Source organism: Helianthus annuus, chromosome 5 (genome assembly GCF_002127325.2).
Source record: "Helianthus annuus cultivar XRQ/B chromosome 5, HanXRQr2.0-SUNRISE, whole genome shotgun sequence".
In the NCBI taxonomy this organism is placed as follows: Eukaryota; Viridiplantae; Streptophyta; class Magnoliopsida; order Asterales; family Asteraceae; genus Helianthus; species Helianthus annuus.
The window spans coordinates 153,266,158-153,272,407 of record NC_035437.2 but is presented as its reverse complement, the minus strand read 5'-3'; the positions used below and the strand labels follow the sequence as shown (position 1 = coordinate 153,272,407).

General features: G+C 35.5%; 1 pseudogene; it reads left to right on the top strand.

Annotated features, from left to right (window-relative positions):
• On the top strand, positions 1-4,319 carry LOC118492360 (annotated as a pseudogene).
• The last annotated feature ends 1,931 nt before the right edge of the window (positions 4,320-6,250 follow it).

Sequence of the window (6,250 nt, the reverse complement as noted above, 5' to 3'; positions counted from 1 at the left end):
CCTTACACGTCGCGTGTGACACCAAGAACCACTACTACACACACACACACCTTGAAAACACCGATAACCCGATCCAAAACAACAACAAATCACTCATTTCAACTCATCAAATCGATCATTCTCTCGATGATTCTTCACCTTAAGCGTCAATTCCACCGGTTAGTTCACCTCATTCGCCGTTAATTTTCATATTTTAGCTCTATATTTTATAGCAAGATATTAATCAGTTATACTACTGTTTTCACAATGTTTTTTAGGTTAAAATCGGTTGTTGATTTGATCTGGTTGATCACAATTGAGGTTCGTTGTTGATTGTTTTGATATTGCTTCGTGAATTGATTTGATTTATTGATTAGATTAGATTTGGTTTGGCTTCAGAGACTTTGTTCTTGAATTTGTAGTTACTTGATCAATAAGTTATCTGATTGTTCATTTTTATTGTACTGGAACTGAGTAATTTGAGTGAGAAATTGTGAAAGAAATATGTTCATATGAGCAATTGTGAAGTAATTTGGTGTGAAGCTGTGACATAAACCCTAGATTCACGAATTTGTGAACTACCAGTAGTAATGGAGCGAGCGGAGAGCCGTAGTGACGGTGAGCTTGTTATCGATATTACAAGCAGCAGTGAAGCTTCACCTTCTAGTGTTACAACTGTTGATAGACCGGCTAATCGGTCAAACTCAAGTCATAATGTGGAACTACCGTCGACTAGTGTTACAAGTTCTGCTGCTAGTGTTGGAGTCTCGAGAAACGCGTCCTTTGCTAGCCATGGTCAAAGGAGTCCGTTGAATTCAGGTTATTGGGTATGCACTGAGCTGGTTATAACCATGAGCCAGATTGTGGCAGCCGTTGTTGTTTTGTGTTTTTCGAGGCATGAGCGTCCGCAAGCTCCATTGTTTACGTGGGTTATCGGTTATGCTTGTGGATGTGTTGCAACGCTACCGTTGCTCCTTTGGCGTTTTCATAATCGTAACCAGGTTTCGGATCAAGATCTAGCTCAGCGTGCTCGGAGTTCTACCTCAAGCAACCTATCAGCAACAAGATTTCTGACAACTGTATTAGCGAGTACAAGGTAATGTTTTCTTGTGATTATGTTTCATATTTTCTATTGTAATCTCTGCATTTTTGTTTTTACTTTTTAGTAGTCTTCTAGGGTTCTCAGATCTTACTTACTAATATTTTTTAGACCGCCACTATCTACTAGACCAAACACATAGAGCTAGAAAGAAAGACTCCTCATCAAAAAGAGAATTTAGAAGAAAACAAATTGCAACTTGAATACGATTATAAGCTAAGCATGATTGAGTGATTGGCATCCATACATTAATTTGAGGGGGAGTATAGGAGATACTAAATAAATCTTTTGCAAGGGATTTTTTAATTTTAAAATAAGGCTAGTTAATATTTTTGTTTTTACTGTTGCTGAAATAAGGTTAGCAAGATTTTTAGTTCCAAAAATAATGTTGTGAGGGGAACCAGCATCAGCTTGTAGGCTATAACTCTATAAGTTTACCCTTGTATGTAGTTCTTTATATATGTAGACTTGGTGATCTAAAATAATCCACGTACCTGATGAAACAAATCCGGTTTCCGTTTTGCAGATTCAAGGTATTCATTGAATACTACAAAATGGGTTTGGATTGCTTCTTTGCAGTCTGGTTTGTGGTCGGGAATGTATGGATCTTTGGAAGCCATTCTTCTTTTTCTGATGCTCCTAATTTGTACAGGTATTAGTCAATCTTGTTGGGTGAGACGGGTGCCTTGGGTAACGGGTTAAAAGTGAAAAGTAATCTAACTGGATCCAATGCTTTTTCTCCAAAAAAAATCTATAAATAATTATTGAAGTAAATGCCAGGTAAACTGCCAAAATGGTCCCTGAGGTTTGGTTACTTTTGCCACTTTAGTCCAAAACTCAAACCTTTTGAATCTGGGTCTGTGTGGTTTCAATTCTGTTGCCATTTTCATCCAAAATCAAAATCTGGTCAGATTTTTTCAGTTAACATCCAGTTTTTTTGTCTTTTTCCTCCATTTTAATGAAGGGCAAAATGGTCTTTTAACGTTTTATTATAACAAATTAAAAAAATCTGACCATTTTGCCTTTCATTAAAAGGGAGGAAAAAGACAAAAAGATGGATGTTAACTGAAAAATCTGACCAGATTTTGCTTTTGGATGAAAATGGCAACAAAATTGAAACAACAGGGACCCAAATTCAAAATGTTTGAGTTTTGGACTAAAGTGGCAAAAGTAACCAAACCTCAGGGACCATTTTGGTAGTTTTCTCTAAGATGCCATTGTTGTCCTTGAGGTTTGGCCAGTTTTGCGACTTTTGTCCAAAGGTTGTTTTTCTGCATCTGGATCTAAAAGGATTAAATTCTTGCCATTTTCGTCTGGCTCATTAACTCCATCCATTTTCTCCGTTAAGTTAGGGGTATTTTCGTCGTTTTTGTTAACTTAAAGGGCAATTCGATCTTTTTCACTTTATGTAAAATCGTTGGAAATGTGTGAAAAAGACCGAATTGCCCTTTAAATTAACAAAAAGACGGAAATACCCCTGACTTAATAGATAAAAATGAATGGAGTTAACAAGCTGCATGAAAATGGCAAGATTTCAAATCTTTTGAATCCAGATGCGGAAAAACAAACCATTTGACGAAAGTCGCAAAACTGGCCAAACCTCAGGTAGAAAATGGCATTTTGCTCTAAATAATTATTGTGTCAGCTATTACTACCAAAACTTTAAAATAATAATTTGATATCCTGAACAAAGTTTGAGGAGGTCACATGCATTATAATTTAGAAGTATACTTCATGCAACTTTGAAACTCTTTCCTTTTTAGCTAAAGTTTTCAATTGGAACCTTGTCGTAAGTAAATGGATCGAAAATGCCAACTCTAGATTAAACGTGTTCAATTAATTTCCAAAAAAGTGCAAATCAGGCTCCACATCCAGCTTATGTATTTCATTTTCTTGTTGTATTTTTATAATTTCTTTTGTTTTTTGTAATTTTGTTCACAGGTTATGTATAGTATTTCTTACCTTAAGCTGTCTCGGATATGCAATGCCATTTATCTTGTGTGCAACGGTCTGTTGCTGTCTCCCATGTATAATTTCCGTCATGGGTTTTAGAGAAGAACAGACACATAATCGAGGAGCCACTACAGAGTCCATTAATTCTCTGCTACCCTACAAATTCAAGGTTAAAAAAAGTAAGCACACAAATGACAAAAAAACCGACTTCAATGCTGGTGAAGGCGGGGTTGTGGCCGCAGGAACAGAAAAAGAGCATGTGATATCAGGAGAGGATGCGGTTAGTCTCGTTTTCTACTAGCTTTCGATTTTTGAAAACCGTTCGGCTTCGGTTTTTTCAGTTTTAACAACAGTTCGGTTCAGTTTTTGGTTTTTGAAAACCGTTTGGTTTTTTTTTCCAGTTTTAACAACTGTTCGGTTCGGTTTTTTGGTTTTTGGAACAAAATTACGTAAAATTCAAAAATAAAAATTATAATCCAATATTCAATAATCTTTCTTAGATGTTTACATTTAAGTTATTATATTTAACCTTTTTAATTAATATTTTTCACATAAACCTAACCTTCTAATCTATTTTTATATTTTCCAAAGTTTATACCAAGAGATTCTTTTTTATAATACTTTGAAATCATTTAATTTTTATGTTTAGTTTCGTTATTTCTTGTAGGCAATGATTAAATAATTTCAAAGATAAATAAACATGTTAATGTATTGTTATAAATACTTAACATTCAAGAATAAAATTATTAATTCCAAAATCAATCTATAACAAACATTATAAAAATGATTGTTTAGGTTATTCGGTTTCAGTTCATAAAAAGCAAAACCGTAACCGAACTGTAAATTTCGGTTCGGTTAACTCGGTTTTTTTTGGTTTCAGTTCGGTTTTTCTGCTCACTTCTAAACCATAAGTTATGTTTAGTTTTTGTGACAAATATAAGCAAACTATCGTTCTAGACAAAGATCATGTACGATGAGTTTATTAGAGTTGGCAAACTGGGAAGGATGGTAACGGGTCAAAATGGGTAATCATGGATCAGGTCGGGCTGACCACTTTTGTCTAGGCTTTTGTTAATGTATAGGTATTAACTTGTTTAACAGGTGTGCTGCATTTGTTTGGCCCAAGTATGTGAACAATGATGAACTGAGAGAGTTGCCATTGTTTCTCATTTCTTTCACAAGAGCTGTGTTGACAAATGGTTGAAGCTTAATGCTTCATGCCCCCCTCTGTAAGAGCCAAGTTGGTGAAAGTGTTTTGAGTTTCCAAAACTGAAGCAACTACCGGTAATTTGTCTCGATGACGGATTGCGGTTTGCTAAATTGTTAATATCCAAAATGTTACATCATATTGCTGAACATATGCCCAAAAGTCCAATTTTTAAGGTTTTTTTTTTCCTTCATTTTTTAAGCTACATATGATGTTGAGAATGGAATATGTTTTTGGATATGAAGGCCATTTTATTAGGTCTATAATATCATAACGAATCAAAACAAGTAAACTAATATTATAAATTGGTTATAAATGAAAAAAGTTGAAAAGTTAGCTAAATCTATTTAAAAGCCAATGAATAGTGTTATTTTTGTCTTTTTCAGTTTTTTTAAAGTTTTAATCGGTATTGTACACGTGACGAACCGGACCGACACAACCAAACGTCGGTACCACCGTCACGTAATGTGGATGTAACGTGTTTTTCTTTAAGTTTCAACCAATATTGTACAGGTAAAGAAATTGTACCGCCACCGCGCGCAATGCGATATGTAACTATTTTTTCTTTTTCTGGTTTATTTTTTCAAGTGAATTTTTGCGTGTTTTAGTTGTTTTTTTAAGTTTCAGCCGATACTGTATACGTAACAAAATAAACCGACACCGACCGAACGTCGGGTACCACCGCTGCGTAGCGCAAGTGTAACATGTTTTTATTTTTCAACTGGTATTGTACAGGTCACGAATGGTACCACCGCTGCGTAATGCTGGTGTAACTTGTTTTTTAAGTTTCAACCGATACCGTCGCCCCTTAACGCGGTATGTAACTATTTTGTCTTTTTTTGGGTTTTCCAGGTGTTTTGGTGTTTTTTTTAAAGTTTCAATAAGTATTGTAAAGTTTCAACAAGTATTTGTACACGTAATTGTTGGTGCATGCATCTGTTGACTTCGTCTTGTATCGAGTCTTGTATAGAACTAAGTTAGATCAGGGCATGAAAAACAAGAAAGTATGAATTAGAGGTGATTCTGCTTGAAATGTCACCAGGTTATTTCAAGCGAAATCAAAATGATTCTAATTCCGCTTGAGTTATCAATGCTGATTTCGCCTGAATTAATTATGTTAATTCCCCTAATGAACATGGTCATGTTCAAGCGGAATCACAACGCCTATATATAGGCCATTCCAAGCGAAATCAGATAAGATTTTCCGGTCTGAGCATGCTGCCGAAGTGTCGTCATGCTGTAAAACGTCATTATATCAATCAAATTGACAGTTAAAGCGATTTGTGTGCTGAATTGAACTTGATACGACTGTTTTGCCTTTCGTATCAAGATAAACTCTTCTGATGTACTCGTTCGGGTCTGCATACGATCCTACAAGTGGTATCAGAGCTCAGGAAGAAGAGTTCATACCAATTCAGCTGCGAATTCTGATTTCTACACCTTTTTCAAAATTCAAAATTTTCACGGTTAAAATTGGCTAAATTTCTCACAGAAGCCTTGAAAGTTTCAGGCCTAAAATCGATCTAAAACTGGTTAATTTTCATAATTCCGCTTGAAAACATCTTGAGAATGATGACATCAGCAGCATTTCAAACGAAATTAGTTGGTTAATTCCGCTTGAAACCCTTATTTCGCTTGAAAATTTCTGCTGATTTCGCTTGAAACGTGCTATTTCGATTCAGTTGGATTATTCCGCTTGAGATTTTGGATTGATTCCGCTTGTAATCGTTATTTCGCTTGAAAAATCTTGTTGATTTCGCTTGAACAGTATTCCGCTTGAAAGGTGTTGTTGATTTCTCTTGAATCGGAGATTCCGCTTCAAAGAGTAATCTCGCTTGAACTTGTTATCCGCTTGAACAAGTAATTTCGCTTGAAAGAGTTTTGAGAATTTCTTGAAATCCGAAAATGGACGAGGAATTTTATAACGCATTCGCTACTCCGGTTACCCCGATCACTCTTGCACAGAACACGATGTTAGAAAATGAAACGGGGACTATGCAAAAACCGCCTAA